The sequence below is a fragment of the Phalangium opilio genome, unplaced genomic scaffold (genome assembly GCF_054372755.1).
Source record: "Phalangium opilio isolate 3A_F unplaced genomic scaffold, DU_Popi_V2 ptg000060l_1, whole genome shotgun sequence".
NCBI lineage: Eukaryota > Metazoa > Arthropoda > Arachnida > Opiliones > Phalangiidae > Phalangium > Phalangium opilio.
Window position 1 is genome coordinate 6,337,588 of NW_028324177.1, and position 17,536 is coordinate 6,355,123.

The following is a 17,536-nucleotide window of genomic DNA, read 5'->3' on the forward strand; positions in this document are numbered from 1 at the left end:
TGTCCTTAAAGGGAGGGTGAAAAGGAAAATCAAGCGATTTTCCACAGTTGCAAAATGTTTTGATAATGTTTCTAATATGTCAAAAATTAACACACTTTTCACGGGGTATAAAGTGTCTGAAAAGTTTTATAACTCTTTGGGCTAAAGCGCTCCGTTTCGAGGTTGTGGGCTCTCAAAAATAGGCAGGAAAAAGTAAAACTCTAATATTAAAAGAAAAAATTCGTATTATGGCTTTGGTCCAATTATTCTACATTATTGACCATGAGGAAATTATCAAACAAAGTTCAAACCTAGTAGACCATGATAGTTTCGAAAGGTCCACTAACGTTCAACCGTTGTTTTTAGTAATGGTTTAAATTAATTACATGTTAAACAACGTAGCTCAGACGTCTGTTAATTGTTTCTTCAGCTTTACTGGTACATAATTGTTTTCTTAATTTCGGTTGAAAATATTCGGAAGACCATGTTTACGATTACAAAAATGTTCAAACATGGGCATCATCAGCGTTTAAGCAAACAACCACGTTTATTTCGAATTATTGGTGAACACGTTCGAAGATTTCAGAGGTGTTACAAATGTCATCATATCCATGAAGTATACTTTGTTGTAAGTCTTTCTTGGATATCGCGAACTTCACTCCGGCATACCAAGTCCTTGAGATAGCACCAAAGAAGCAATGTGCACTGGTTTAGATTTGTAAATCTTGCTGACCACGCAACTGTCTAACCTCGACCTACCCACCTCAGAAGGAACGCGACATTAAGTTAAACTTAAAGAAGGGTAAAATGTGGTGATGGTCCATCATGAATAAACTACATCATTTGTCTTAACCGATCATACATGATGGCGCACCAATCCTTTTTAATCTTTGAGTGAAGTTCGCGTTGTACAAGACAAAGAATATTTAATGGATGTTCTAAAATTGGCATCGCGTCAGGAATGTTTGAACATGTTAACAAATCATTCGAAAGACGCGCGCAAGTCGGCTTAAACATTGGTGCCCAGTTTTAATAACCCTGTAAATATAATTAAAGTGTCTTCCGTTTTTTGTAATAGAAATGAAGAGTAACACTCCATTAAGTTGTTAGTAAATCTCAACAAATTACCAACGTCTGAGCTACTTAGAATCTTAGATATTAAATTGGAATTATTTAAAACCATTAATAATAAGAAACGTATTAACGTTCGCGGACTTTTAAACACATTCACGCTTTTCTAGGTTTGAACTTTTTTCGATAACGTCCTTATGGTCTTCAATCTAACTGTCGCAATACTGAACAATTTACTATCTTTCGGCCTATCTTTTGAGAGCCCATAACTCCGAGACGGAGCACTTTAGCCGAAAATTTCGTATCTTTTCAGACGTCTTTGACTCGAAAACGCGCTAGTTAAGTTTATGCAAACTTGCCAGAAACACACTGTATGTAATTAGATTTTAAGCCAAAAACTGTTAGTTTGAAGATGACATGGAATATATGAACTTCTCTTAGTTGTTGAGCCGACCTTGAAGATGGATTTCATCCAAGCGAACTACCCAAAGGCTATGGCGAAAACAATAAAAGCGCAGGTCTTAGCTGTGTTTCACGCGTACTACGAAAGTAGTTCTCCGTCAACAAGCATTAGTGGGTCCACAGAGGAGTCTGTGGGCATTTTGTCTTACTACCCTAAACGACCACTGAGATTAACGAAGGGTTCAGAACTACTAAGGTATCTGAAAGACGATCTTCAACCTCCAAAAACAAACGTTCTTCAGTGGTGGAAGGTGAACCTATATATAGATAAGGAAAATCAAATGATTTGTTTTATGGACTCTTCTCGTATTACGAGATCTATGTATACGGGATTTAAGCTAGGCATTTTATGGGCGCGATCATGACCTTTCGGTGAACGGTGTGTGCCTTAATTTATTTGTGGCTGAACTTTCCCGTTGGTGAACGCTCTCCGTAGCCATCTCTCCTATAGAAGGGGACGGAAGCCTTGTAAATCCAGTATAGTGTAACATCCATCAAATATCTCGGAATGGTTTTAAAAACCGACATCGATTCAAATCCCATTCATAACGTAAAGGTAGCACCTCCGACAAAACGCGTAACGCGCTGCTATCCAATGAACAAACTTTCCGTGGCACGCGCTGTATGCCAAAATTTTCATATAACACGAGTGTTATTTTTTGCATCTCGTGCTAAATGTTCAACGATATATAGAGCGTGCCACGGAACAAGGCAAGGTGTTACACGATTAGTTGGAGGCGCTACTTTCAAATTATGCATGAAATTTGAATCGAAATTAATTTTTAAAACCATTCTTAGATGTTTCCTGGATGCTCCACTATGCACAGAACTCTTTTTATTAATATTAGAATGATAGATCAAATGTCACTTGACTTTTTTAAAGACACGGCTATTCGAGTTGGTATGAACTATAAAAAATAACATTGTGATTTTCAATATTATCAGAAGTATACAATAATTATCTTCGAGAACATAAGGACCAAGGTTACTAAACGGAATCAAATACGCGGTAAATAGTACCCTCGTCATTACCCTATTAGCGCTTGACTATTTTCCAAGGCACGCTTGTGAGTTTTGGCCCATGTCAAGAGGCGGTGGGTTGATTGCTTAGGCTTTTGTATCGAATAGATCTGGAATTCACTCCAACCGAATTTCGATTAGCATGAAAGTAAACATTAAGTGTGAACCTTTGAAGAATAATATGTTACCGAACTAAAGTATAATATGGTACATTGTGTCATCCTTCGGCTATAATGAGCTTCTGATATTACACGTTAATTTTGTTGCAAATACATATGTTAATTTGAACTATATGGATATGTATCAAACCGGGTCACCTGTCTAAAACTAACCTTTTTGGCTTTATGTCCTGCAAGTTCAGCATAACCTTTTACTTACTAGGCTAATGAAGATACGTATCCGGGAGTTGCCAACATGGCAAGGGATTTCCTTGCCATTCCTGCAACTTCGGTGCCTTCGGAAGAAGTTTTTTCCAAAGGGTTGAATCTTGTCACGTGTAAGAGAGGAAGCCTTAATCCAGAAACAATCTCTAAGATGATGTGTTTAAAAATGTGGTGGAACAAATAGTTGGAAAGACTCAATATTAAAATAGATGAATGTAAATAAAGACTATTAAAGGTTTCATGTGTCCGTTTATCGATAATTTACTTCGAAAATACTTCCACAACGCAAAAGTAGTTTTCAAGCCCGGTAATCAAAGACGTTAAGTTCACACACACTCATTTCACTTTGCACACTAAAACCTGTGGAATTTTGCTATTATTAACATGGTATTTGATGGTTATAAGGTGGTATAGAATGATCCATAAGGCGAAAATATCACAGATATATTTTTTAGTGCTTGGAAGATAGGATTTTGCAGCATAGTCCACCTACAACGTAATAACTATGATTTTTCGGATTTAATCGAAAAGATGGTGACAATAAGTGAGCTCGGCGATGTGATGTAATGAAAAGTCTTCCATAAATATCTGATACGTAGAAAACCATATACATATTAAATTCCACAAAACAATACTAGTGATAATATTCTAGATAAATGTATACAAGAAAAAAATTAATAGGTTATTTTTTAGAAATCTTAAATCACAAAATATTACGCTAAAAGTTAGACATTGAAGCAAGTGGATTTTGCAATAGAAAATATGTTGAATTTAACCGAACATAGAGTAGAACCTTTTTTTCAATATAATTGTTTTCGGAAAATCCTACTAACATTATTCAGTCTCAAACAATATCGTCTAAAAAAGTGGTTATGTTTAAACGAATAAACTTCTGAATCATTTTCGATTATTTGTAGTTAATCGTATTTTTCGGAAAAAATCGTTCAAAAAACCCTGAGCCCTAGCCATGTTAAGCTCTACGAGGAAGATCGTCCTTTGTCCCACTGTCCGAACAGCATCTTAAGCGTGTAAGTCTTAATTTAAAAAAAAACTTTTAATATCTGGGCCTTCAGTCACTAGCTTAACTCTCTTCTTATCGATACTTTTTAGGTCTTGGTTAAATCCAAGACGTTTTGATTAATATGCTAAGATTTATTGGTCAACGAAAGGTTTAAAGGAATATTTGAATCATTTGATTCGTTCAAGCAGCTGCCTTGCACGTTACAGAAGTTTTCAATTTGCTTGTTTTTCCAAGACTTTTTCCAAAAGTTAATGTTGGTACTAAGAATTGGTGTCGAAGAGTCTGTTTTAAAATAATTTAAAAAGAAAGAAAAGGAATTAAAACTAAGAAAAGAACTCAATTTGCCGTTGAACCAACTATTTTGTAATGAGAATCTGCAGCCGAAGAAACGTCTGGATACATTAAATTACATTGCAGGATTTATTATGCGAAGGCTAAATCAGAAGAAATGTCCTGCAATTATTGTTAATGCTTTATTAAAAAATAAAACTTCTGCTTCTGAATGTGATAAAGTAAATGCTAGTGGTGATTATGAAGCCTGGACACGTGCTCTCGATAGAGGAAAGTTAATGCTCGTAACAGATGAATGTTTTGATTTGTTTCAAAAAATGAAAGAGGTTTGTGATAACTTTAACAAGTACAATGTTTCTCAGTTAAGAGGGGCAAAAATTAAAGATCTGGCATCTAAGGCAATTTTGGAAGAACTCACAGATGACTGGAAAAACTAACAAACGGAGACATTATATGGTTTGGCAAAGTCATAGACATTTTTTTGAATACAAGGGGTAAAGTACTTGTCAAAGATTGCAAAGAAGAATACCAATACGAAAACAAGGAGTCAATAAAGAGAAAATTATCTCTCAGGAAAGCCCTTCAAGAAAAGAATAAAACTGAGGGCCAGAAATCAAGAACTCGTAATGGCGGAAAAGAGAATTCTTCAAAGAAGAAGGTTACAAAATTAAATAAGCCTAATGTGATAGCTTCAACTAGTCTCTCTGTTGATAGTTCAAAGGATTATAGTTTTTTAAATGATGAACCAGACGCAGGTTTGTTCCTACAATATATTTAATGTTTGCAAATAAAATAGTTACATGTTCCTCAGTTGAAAAAATTAGTAATTCACGAATCAAGTTTAGTATTTCCGCCAATTGCATCTCGGACCAGCCCTTTCAATGATTAAGTTTATCGATATTGCATTGATTCATTGTTAACATAAGTGCAGAAAGCTTTATGGTTGGATTTTATCATGGAAGTTAACCGCTCATCCGTTTTTCGCTGAGCTTTCCTGGCAGCTTTTCTTTAACCATTTCGGGCCTTTTTGTAGCAGTCATATGCTTGTTCAACGAGAGTATTGTCGGCTTTCCGCTTCTTTAGTCTTGAATAGCGTGCCCAAGTTTGTTTCTTATAGTCATATGATTTTGTGGAACGTACATTAAAAGGTGGCCGAGCCGATGATGTTTTGTGGTAAGGAATATAATGCGAAATTTCTCGCTGTAGAGTTGAACAAAACCTCGACCAGAATGCATCAAGAGTTTGATTTTTCAAAGCCACTAACTTGTCTTGATTTGATAAAAAAAACCCGAAAGTTTTCATAGTCGCCCTTGAAATAGTCACGTGTAGGTCTAGTGATGGGACTGGACGAAAATGCGCAATTAAATGTTAAAACATGGTCGCTGGACGCGATGGGCGACTGTTGAGATAAATTGTGAACCAATAAGTGATCCGACACTAGTAAAAGATCCAAGATTCTAGGTGTGGTACTGGCTTTTCTCGCACTTGTGGTTTCAACGACAATGATGATTTAGATCCTGAACCCGTTATAAAAATGCTTTTATTGCCAAAGTTGCTCCACAGAGCGAAGTAAAGTCCGACCACTCAATGTTTGGATAATTGAAATCACCCAAAAACAAAAGTTTGCATTTCTTCATCAAACAGTAGTCGTTGGCTATGGTTAGGACAAGGCGGACTTGCTCGTGGTTGTCAAAGGAAAGCGAGCGATATAAAACCAATAATAATAATATACTGTCCTTGTCATTAGTGCAAAGCACTGTTAAAAAGTCAGGACCAATTGTTGAAGACCATAAATCTTTCTGATTCGATTGAACAATATAAATGGCTTCGGAAAGATAGTCTTTGTGTATAAAAAGAGCTAACACCGCGACCATTGGCCGAGGCAACGCGATCCCGTCGAAACTAGTGAAATTTGGGAATAGATCTGTCACTATCCAAAATGTCCGGCTTCATCCACGTTTCAACTATGGCTACTATATTTGCCTTGTGGAAGCAAATCAGAGAGGACAATTCAGCGAACGCATATTGCCCACGTACACTTCTTATATTTGTATAAACGATGATAGAAGATCCCCGAAGATTGTTTGTGGTATTGGTTGAGTTATTGTTATTCGGAAGCAAGGCATTAGAGTGGTTGACAGTTGTAGAAGAGACTGACCAAGAAAACTCAGTTGACTGTGAAGGAACAGGTATTGGAGCTTCAAGAACGTCTAGTTTTTTATTGAAAATGTCGTACGTGGCCGAAGGGAGTAATCAACGGACGGATTGGATGAACTAGCAATGGAACGTAGAGCGGTGCTGGAAACTAGTTGGTAAAGAGCAAGCTTGATGAGCAACGCATTAAAAAGATTGCTTTGGCTGAACAGGTGTTATGGTAGGTAAATTCATAATGTCAGACGAAGGATGACTACCGCTTTCCTAGAATAATAAAATAATATGAAAATAATAATTTGGTCGTATGGATTAAAGGCTTTATTTTCCGGTACAGTAAAGTTTTTAACCTGCGAAATAGCATTTGTTTTACAGACTCGCATTTCCACAATAAAGTGCTCTTATTTACCCAGTATATGCCAAAATTCAGGTAGGTATTGTTGGCCGGAAGTGTTTCGCACATTTTCTGACAATTTACTTTACCACTGAAAATAATTACTTTTAAATAGGGGTTCTCAAATGTGCATTTTTAAAAGAGCAATTTCAAAGCAACGATGCTCAGCATGATGGAATTCAATGTTCAGGTTCACGTTTCTTTGATGACATTTACGAACTTGCATAAGTGAAATGGATGATTTGCTTTTAGTTTTCGCATTATGAACTGCACCTTTTAAATTTTTGGTTCTATAAACCTCGTTATTAAAATTGTCATTCGTTGAAACTCTATCAATAGCTCTTTAAAAAGGAAAAGCCGAGGAGTTTTAAAACGCAATGAAATATCTAATGGTAAAGTTTGTAACGGTAAATTTGATGAAAATTCGAAAACGTAATTTTTCCTTCAAAATTTGTAATATTACCATTAAATTTTCAATAATTAGCCTTGACTTCGGGTGAGCGCAAGTTGAGTACCTCGATCCGATGGGGAAGTTCCTTGGCAATTAGAATACCAATGGCCCCTATATCCTCCTACACATCTTACAATTCCCTCTGGGGGTTCGTGAAAGTCCCTTTCTTCTAAAAACATCTTTAACCCTTTACTTCAAAATCGACATTACCAAACGTTAGTTTCTACTCGCTGTGGTTGTGTAATTACAAACAAAGTTATGCGCAAAAAACCCAGTTATTTAGTTAGCTATAAATTGCCGTCACGAGGTTTACTTCTATTGTAAAAATCTAACCCTGATGACTTAAATGTGTATTGAACTTTCGGCTCACTCTGAACGGTTAAAGTCTCTTCATAAGAGACACAAAAATCAAAACCCATATTTTTTTCACCTCTGGTCTCAATTTTTTGGTTCATTATGCCTTAAAACAGATAAAAAACTTGATTTAAACCAAAAAATTTAAGTCTTGGCGTCCTTTGCATCTTTTTGTAACATATAAAGCAAGGTTTATGCTATTTATAAGTAAAGTAACATATAAACATATAAAAGTGGCAATCACCGGTCAACGGTGGACGCTCGAGAGCTATTTTCAACAGATGCGTGATTATAAACAGTAAAGACATGTTTTAAGACTGTGGACCTTTGTGATAGTGATAATAATACGTCTACTAGGCCTAATTACTAATGTGTAGGGTACTCACAAGTTTTGAAGTAGAAGGCCTAACCTTGTATGTCATCTGCAGGTGGTCACTCGGCGTTTTTGTAATCGCTTTACCCTTAATCTTTGTTTCGACTTTAATAGGGGATCCAACTGGACTGGATTCAGGATTGGATTCGGCTTTAGTTGCAAAGAAATTAAAAGTGTCTCATAGCGACAATAACCCAAAATAGCTGAAAATTGAACGAAATCACGGATACTATTCTCATTTTTATTAATTTGAAAGTCAATAGATAGTTTACACCTATCTTTTACACCAGGAGGATTCATACCATTTACACCAGGATGCTGGGCTACCTGGAGGACAAAAGCAGACGAGTTTACGTCCTCCTGGTATAAATGGCATGAATCCTCCTTGTGTGTAAACTATCTATTATCTCATTTCGAAATTCCCTGACAATTTTAAATAAACTTTTGTTTGTAGAAAAATTAGAATATTGCCTTTACAAATGACTATTAACATGCTCTTATAAATACTAACTGTATTACAATAGGGAAAATTACCGAACCAAAACGAAATTATATATAAACGTCTTGGTTTGGACCAAGGCCGAAAAAACAAACGATATGTGTGAGGTTTATCAATTGACTGAAGTATCAGATATTGAAATTTTTTCTACTTATTTTTATACACTCAATCCTTAATCAATATTTAATTCACTCAACTGATTTTACTGTTAATCGACCTAGTCCCTCTAAATTAATTGAAAAAATTACATATCTACGCTTTTTCAAGAACAATTACATTTTCCGAAAACATTTTATCGTGAAATTAATTTATCATGTTGAGGATACAGTATTGAATATTTGAAATGTTCTACTGGATGTCTAAAAAAAGCAAGCGAACTTTGGCATAACTCGAATGGAAAATGTAAATATTTGATCGTGGATGCCAAACAAGGGTGTTGCGCGAATTTATACATTTAATTTCGTATATCGAAATGCTACATTTCTATTGTCGCCTCTTTGATGGTAAAGTTGCACTGGAACTTCCTTTTCCGTACTTAAGAATTTCTTGGTCATAACTCAGTCTATGGTAATATTGGCTGAGTGTGTTGCGACGGCTCAGATGACCCATACACTGAAACCACTGGTGATTATAAAATGCCATATATTTTGAAAATAGAGGAAGGGAGGGGGTGTCGGAGTTAAATGTGACCTTCTTGGCATAACTAGTAATGAATGATGTGTTTAACCATATTATTTCCGCGGGAAATGAATATAACAAGTCTGAGAAGTATTTCTGTTTATGTGATCTTTACCCTTTACCACACAGGATAAAACTTTGTTGCTTTGTCTTAAGTAGACGACATTCACTCTAAACGACAGTCTTATCAACAACTTAAAACAGATTTAAACTTCTTTTGGTGCAAACTTGAAAATTTGTCAAGCCAGCAACAATTAAAACTATGTCGGTCAAGATGCTCACAAGTTAGTGAGCATCGACACGAAGTCCCTTCAAAATAATTAATTTCATGATAAAATGTTTTCGGAAAATGTAATTGTTCTTGAAAAAGCGTAGATATGTAATTTTTTCAATTAATTTAGAGGGACTAGGTCGATTAACAGTAAAATCAGTTGATTGAATTAAATATTGATTAAGGATTGAGTGTATAAAAATAAGTAGAAAAAATTTCAATATCTGATACTTCAGTCAATTGATAAACCTCACACATATCGTTTGTTTTTTCGGCCTTGGTCCAAACCAAGACGTTTATATATAATATCTGTCGCTTCAGTCTTAATGTAATTAAATTTTGAGTAATTATGTTTTCTTCACCGCTTATTATTATGTCCAATTACGATGGTCAAAACATGCATCTAGCAGGGCCCGAACGTTGCACCTTCCGCGTGTTAGGCGGACGAGATAACCACTACACTACACATACCTGGTAATACTGAGATTCCTAAGAGATCTAGCTTATTATTATGTCCAATCACGATGGTCAAAACATGTATCTACCAGGGCTCGAACCCGGGACCTTCCGCATGTAAAGCGGACGTGATAACCACTACACAATGAATACTTGGTTATTCTGAGTTTTCGAAGAGATCTAGCTTATTATTGTGTCCAATAACGATAGTCAAGTCATGTATCTACCAGGGCTCGAACCTGGGACCTTCCGAGTGTAAAGCGGACGTGATAACCACTACACCATAGATACTTGGTTATTTTGAGTTTTCGAAGAGCTCTAGCATTATTATTATGTCCAATCACGATGGTCGAAACAAGTACTTCTGTAATTAACTAAAATTAACATACTTTGACTTAATTGTTTCTGATTAGACTAGCCGATCGCACACCCTGAATACTTAATTGTTAAATTAAGAGTATTCCGAAAAGTAACTTCGCTCTAGTTTTTCAGTTAGAGGTGGTTAAATATCACGAAAAACCCCATGTTAATCTCCATAGGAAAATTGGTAAAAGCATGTGAATTTTGCTTTAACGTTACAAAAGAGTATCAAGTCATATCTACAAGGGCCTACCGGCCCTGTAGAATTCCCCGAGACTAAGCAATTTTAAAATTTCCCGACTTTTACTTCATATTTTAGACCTTTTATTTTAGAATTCCCTGACTAAACCATTCATGCAGTTACCCTGATTTTTGAATGTAGGCATTTCTTCGTTATACTTACATGATTTACAGCTGGAACCCGAAGAATTTTCAAAGCTGGACACACTGCTGGATTCGTCGGAACATAATTCGATTAAATGTTTTTCCAATTTTTTTCCAGTTGGAAACACTGGGCTCGTCGGAAAATACTTCGATTAAATCCTTTTCCAATTTTGTCCAGCTGCAAACACTGCAGGGCTCGTCACCAAATTCGTCGCAACTTAATTCAATTAAACCTTTTTCCATTTTTGTCCTGTTGGAAACGGTGCGAAATCCCTTAACTTCTTCCGATTTCGTTGAATTTTCATTAAAATTAGGGAACAAACGTTTGAATTCCTTCGCTAATGATACGGCTACTTTGGGGTTATCCGAATAAAACAACATACTTTTTAACGGTCAGCGAAAAACGGGTAAAACACGGCAAGATATTTTTCGTTCCGCAGCTTGTTAAAAATAGTTCTGGAAACATACTTTACTTATGTTATATACTTCTGATTTTAAAAACCTACTTCTTTACTTATATATATTTCTAAAGAAAGATGCACGTGGAGATGCTTGGGGTGGTACGAGGTCAAGGGTTGTGTAAAGTTCCCTTGACTCGTTCATATCTCTCCATCATCCACGTGTTATCAATGGATTAGTTAGGGGCAGGGGAGTGGAGCGAGCTGATGACCAGCATTTGGATAAACCCAGCTCGTTTCCATTCCTTTATACCTGCCAGTTAGGCCTACAAACTCAATAAATGTTAGCCCAATAGGGGGCAATAGAACGGTTTTCGAGGGACCCTCGAATAACCAGCACTTGCAATCTGAAACGCGATTCGGAAGGAACAAATTCACTTGTGAAAATAAACTTTGGGATAAAATCCCACGGAATTAGTGAATTAAACTAATTAAACTAAACAATGGATAAAGTTAGTGGAACGGGAACCACAGCGGGAGGTAACATGGCAACGGCTACTACTTCAGGAAGTAATTCCAATCAGAACCTACAGCAAAACGTGGCTAGTTCTGTTCAATCAGAACTTGTAGGGCTTGGACTCACTTATACATTATCTGAAATTATAGATATTGAGATGTATATATTATTAATATATATATCAGAACAAATAATAATAATGACTAAGTTACTTACAAACAATAACATAAGTATATAGAAGACCTTTTTTATTCAATTGAAATTGTTAGTATACAATATTAGCGCTAGGTATTTATATTTGCGAATAATATTGGCAACTGAAAAAGGTAACATATTTGTTTATATTGGCTCTTTTCCGTAACCATTCATACAAGCTTTCTTTCTGATAGTGGTCTCTCACAGACATTGTATAGCAACGTTACCGTTACTAACGTATATCTATGAGAGGTTTAAATTTAATTCCGGCTTTGTTTAATATTTAAAAATATGCTTCAAGATGACATCAGTCGTTACAGCTGTTTGCGATGAAACTCGTGTTTCACTACGAAAGGGTTATCATTTTATGACTTTCATTACTCTTAGCTTGATTCCCTGGTGTTTTAATGATAAATGACACCAAGACGTTAATGAAATAACGTGTGTGTTTGGTATCAAAAATGATTTCAACGAGATATCCTCTCTTCAGTCTTAGAACTTGATTAACACAAGAGTATCAACGGATGTCTATGCGTAGGACGAACGTTACAAACACGGTGGGTAGCTCTACTTTGAGAAAGTGACAAGTATTTATACACGCTGAGGTTTACTTGTAAATATCGGTGCCACAACAATAATAATAAAGCTTTAGTTACGTGGATATTCTTATCAGCAATGCATCTGGTTTACATAAGAGTCCTTTTAGTTAAATTCACTAGCGTTAAGTAATTCCCAGGTCAGTTCGGTTAAAGTAAAATAGCTTCATGCAGTACGCGATGTCAGCTGAAATATGCTTTTAAAATTTATGCACCTTTTTGTAAATATATTTTTAAATACTTTTAAATGTTTAAATGAGGTTTGACTTATTAATAATGGATCTAGTGCATTCCATAAGCGTACAATAAGTCCACAGCAATCACCTCAAAAACCACGTCCTGACGCGGGACATAAAATTGTGCACCTTTTTGTAAATATGTTTTTAAATAATTTTAAATGTTTTAAATGAGGTTTGACTTATTAATAATAAATCTAGTGAATTCCATAAGCCTACACTAAGTCCTCAGCAATCACCTCAGAAACCTCGTCCTGACGCGGGACATAAATCCACAAGCGGGGCTTTTGAAATAGTTAAGCCGTAAGAAAGTAATATGATGAATGAACAATACATCGCGTATGTGATTAGGTTTAGTAACCTTGCTCCAAATATAATAATCTAAGCTTGGTCTAGGAAGGGATATCCACACTAAGTCAACTCGCGACTTATTTACAAGTGGGTCCCTTTACAATGCATAGAGGGGCGGTGGCTAGCCCCTATGCCACAGCTAACCTACAGCGCCCTACACTAACTATTACCGTTATTCTGATGTTGAGAGAGAATCATGTTACAATTACCCCGCATTGTGGTACACCTCTCTCGAAGAGAAGTATTATATACATCTGTTATAATACATGAAGAACCAACCGCAATTTCATTAACGAGGTATTTATTTTCCGGTACAGAAAGTATTGACTGAAAACGCGAATGAAAACCTTTCTTAAGATCTTTCAAGTTTGGTGCGAGAAAAATGACGAGTGCATTTCCATTTTCATTTCAAAATTGTCACATTAGGAGTAACTACTTCAAGTTCTTTGGAACTGTAAACTTAACGAAACTAAAGTGCGAAAAGGTTCCGGGCGCTGCACTAGACGGAGTACATTTGTATCTAACTGTATTCTGATAAACATGAAATACTTCTCAATCAAAGCCTCAATGGTTTGACAAAGACACCTACTCACGCTTATATTTGGCTGTATTTTTCAACCTAAAAAAACACTTCAACCCAAGAAACTAGAGAGCTGCATGGAAACGGTTTATTTCCATTTATCGCGGTAACCATTGAAAACCGTGGGAATGGATGGTTTTACGGATCGGGAATGGACGGAAAAAACCAATATGGAATGAAAGTGGTTAAATTGATACACATTTTAGTTGGAAATGGTTAATAAATAGATAGAATCTATTTTCTATGGAAGATCCTAAAATTTTAAAATATATAAAAACGGTTTTGCCACTGAGTAAGGGCAGATATCTGCCTTTGACAGTATTAGACGATATAAGGCAATATAACATAGGTGCCACTACTAGTCATCTCATTCTCGGAATAGATATTTTGAGGAAGTGACTCATGCTACTTGGCGACAGGCGAACAGGAGTCCCTCAGCCAAGTTAAATTTTTCTACAGTTGTTCATCCTCCTTATTTTTACTAAAATTCTTGATGAAGAACCCGTATTGCAGTGGTAATTTTGGGCCAAACCAAGACGCTCAAAGGTTATAATCTTTCGAACTCTTTGGTAGGGAAATGCTTTTCTGCTATTGTTTATTTCGTTAATGGTTGGAACTGCAATAACGTTTCTTAATTGGGAATGGGAATGGTTGGTATTTGGAAACCACGGATCGGCAACGGATGGGGAGGTTGATGAGAAATATGGGTGGAATTAGTAAACAAAATTGGTATGGAAAAAATGGTAACGTTTGAAACTGAAATGCAGCTCTCTACAAGAAACTAAACCAAGTAAGCTTGGACTAGACACATGTATTTGACTGAATTCTGGGAAACTTTGAAACATTTTGACCTAAGCCACTAAACCGAGAACGCTTGGGCAGGGACACCTAATCCCGCTTGTATTTAATTCAAGTTTATAGCTGTCCCACGTAGTGCAATGGGATTTTGGCCGAAGGGTTGCCCAAGAGTGGGAGAGCTAAGTTTACTTTAAAATTTGAGACTGAAAAAGAACTTAAAAGTCAACTTTATTCCTTTGAATAAAATTAAAGGGTTGGTCGAACTAACGTCTATCAGAAGTAATTCGGTGGAATAATGAACTGATTTTAACAAACAAAATTATTACTTTAAACCATAAGCGTGACTCACGCGAAAGTGAAATAGAACTATGGGCAAGAGAAACCCAAAAAGACTATTGATAAAACTTTTTATTTGAAGGGTTAGTATTTCAATATGAAACAAAACATTTCTAATTAAATTTTTGTACAGAGTTATGACACACATTTACAGTTCACAAAACAAAATAGGGTTAATAATCAAAATCAGTTTAGTTATTTAGTAATTTCTTTAGTTAAAGTAAAGGTCAACAAAAATAATTTAACACTTACTACTCGGAAACAATATACTCATTTCGCAACACGTTTTATTTTATTACCGAATGCTTCACATAATATATCAAAATGATGCCAAACACTGATGCGGGTATGCGGAATCTCCAACATGATGGCAATGTATAATGAATCGAAAATGGATCGCAACTAAGTTATGAAACCATAAACGAGTAGCCAAAACGAAGGATCTAAAAACATGAAGATTTTAAACTGTCAATGAGGTCTGCAGATATTTTTTCAAAATATAACATATTGTTGATTTATAATTTCTATTAGTTGAAAAAATTCTTATGAGTATTAAAAAGATGTGTAATAAGTTGCAATTTTTTTAATGGATTATAAAGTATATGACGAAATTATTTTCTTTCATCTATAAAAAACGCTATATACGAATGAACGCCGACATTTATTTGTTGATACGCCTTGTTTATATTTTGTTGGTTGTTATCAAGTCTAAAGTTACGATAATTAAACTGTTAAAGTATTTCGATTATCACTGTTTATAACAGTAAATTGAATAAATATATACTTCTTTCGTTTGTTTATAGATATTTGTATATGAACAAATTCATCGTCTACTTCAGTTACAATCCATTAATGCATATCGTATTATGTATAATGACATGATAGTCATCATTATTCAAATGGCTTATATTATAAAAACTCCGAGCCCTAGACTATCCTTTTTGACCTTGATATAAAATCTTAAATTACATTGAAACACAAATATTTGACACTTGACAAAAGAAAAACGTTCATACTGAAATTAATCTTTAACTTGAACTGTTTAATTACCTAAATTGCTTAATTTAAAATTAACTTCCTCAACAATCGCGTCCTTGGAGAAACGATTTCCAAATATGTAGAAATTATCATCGAACGTGGGATGAAACGTTGAACGCTCTCGCCTTTGCGATCAATTCCGCTCCCCACGAGACAACAAAACGATCTCCATTCTACTCTAACATGGGAAGAGAACCAAGACTCCCATGGGATATAGACGTTGGCATGCCTCTCGAAGAATTTGAAGATCGTTCAGAGACATTGAAAATCTTAAAAGATCAATGAAAATTAACCAAGAACTTTTCAAAACTGGCACAAGCCAAGCAAAAGAAATACTACGATCTCAGTAGGGAAGATATTGAATTTGATGTCGGGACTAAAGTCTGGAAATTTACTCACCCTTTATCCAATGCCAATCTTGGCCAAATGGCCAAACTCTGCCCGAAATGGACCGGCCCGTTTAAGATTATCGAGAAACGTAATCCTCTGGTATACGTCCTTGAAGACATAATCTCTGGACAAAAGACAGGTCCTATTAACATCTCCCAATTGAAATTGTACCAAACTCCAGAAGCCACATTGGAAGAAAATGAAGAGGCGCCATCTCCAAGAGAAGAACCCGAGGAACCAGAGGAAGTCATCCCTGAGGGAAGAGTTCAGGAAATGGAAAACACCATACCGAAAACACCTGTCGCTCCAGTAAGGTCAACAATTACACCACCTCCCGAAGGAACGCCTTCCCCCAACGTATCACAAGAAAGACCTTAACGACCCTCCGAGTCGTTCTAGGAAGTAGAAGAAATGTTCGGGCCATTCCGATTTGTTAACAGAGTACCGAAAAGGAAAACTCAAGAACGAGAACAAAATCAACCAGAAGAAATCCAGCCGGAGAAGGAAGGACAGGAAAACATAGTCCATCAGGAAGTAACTTTTCCGGCCGACGAGCCCTTGTCTCAAGGACCTCAACTTCCTGCTGTGACGACTCAAGAGATTCCTATCTCACAGCCCACGCCTGGAAGGGAAAAGAGAAATCACCCTACTACGACGACAACGGAAGGAATAAAACCCTGGAAAAAGAATCTTCGCAAATTGAGCACCTCCACGGAGGACGATATTCTATCCGAACCGGAACAGTAAAAGAGAGGTCATCCGACTACTTCTTCAGCCGCTCCTGGACCAAAACGAAAACCCGTACGAAAATTGTCAAGCAGCAGTCTCTCTAGTGACAAACCCGAGGTCCACGATCTCCGTAAGAGAAGTATCCCGACAACCACATCTTCTGTCATTAGACAAAAGAAGAAACAATTGAGAAAAGTATCTAGTAGAAGTCCACCAGGATTTAATCTAGTCGGCGAGTAGTCCGGCCAAGATCTCAAGTGCGGGACGAATTGAGTTCGTCCTCCTCCGAAAACGCTGCCCAGGTTGTAAATATCAAACGAAACAGAAAGCGCGTCCAAGCGCCAGAAACGGGAAATTCGTCCACAAGACCCCGAAGGTCCATACCTTATCAACGAGTCCAGAAGGAGTACACCAACATCCCGCTAACCCGCTTACAGAAGATCCGGAGTCTTCAAGTAGTGGAGATGATACTCGCCCTCTCCTAGCTCCCTCCATAATTAACTTGAACTTACAGGCAACTTTGCCTTCAAAATGGCGGATCAAAAACATTTACTTTGAAAATTCCCAAGCACCACATAATGTTTGAGTTAACATGTCAAAGGAATAAATGTATAAGCAGACGAAAAACGTCACTGATATTACTCTATAGGCCATATGGGCTTTCAGATCTGCACCAACAAATATATAAAAATAAATATTAATGTGCTAAGTTCTCACGAAAACACGCCTAGTTTCACAGCCTCCTATTCCTTCTACAGAAGTTAGTAAATCACT

General features: G+C 36.3%; 1 non-coding gene across 1 annotated transcript; it reads right to left on the reverse strand.

Annotated features, from left to right (window-relative positions):
• Positions 1–10,072: 10,072 nt before the first annotated feature.
• On the reverse strand, positions 10,073–10,145 carry TRNAV-UAC (transfer RNA valine (anticodon UAC)). The gene has a single exon. It is a non-coding gene; the product is annotated as a tRNA-Val (tRNA).
• Between the last annotated feature and the right edge of the window lie 7,391 nt (positions 10,146–17,536).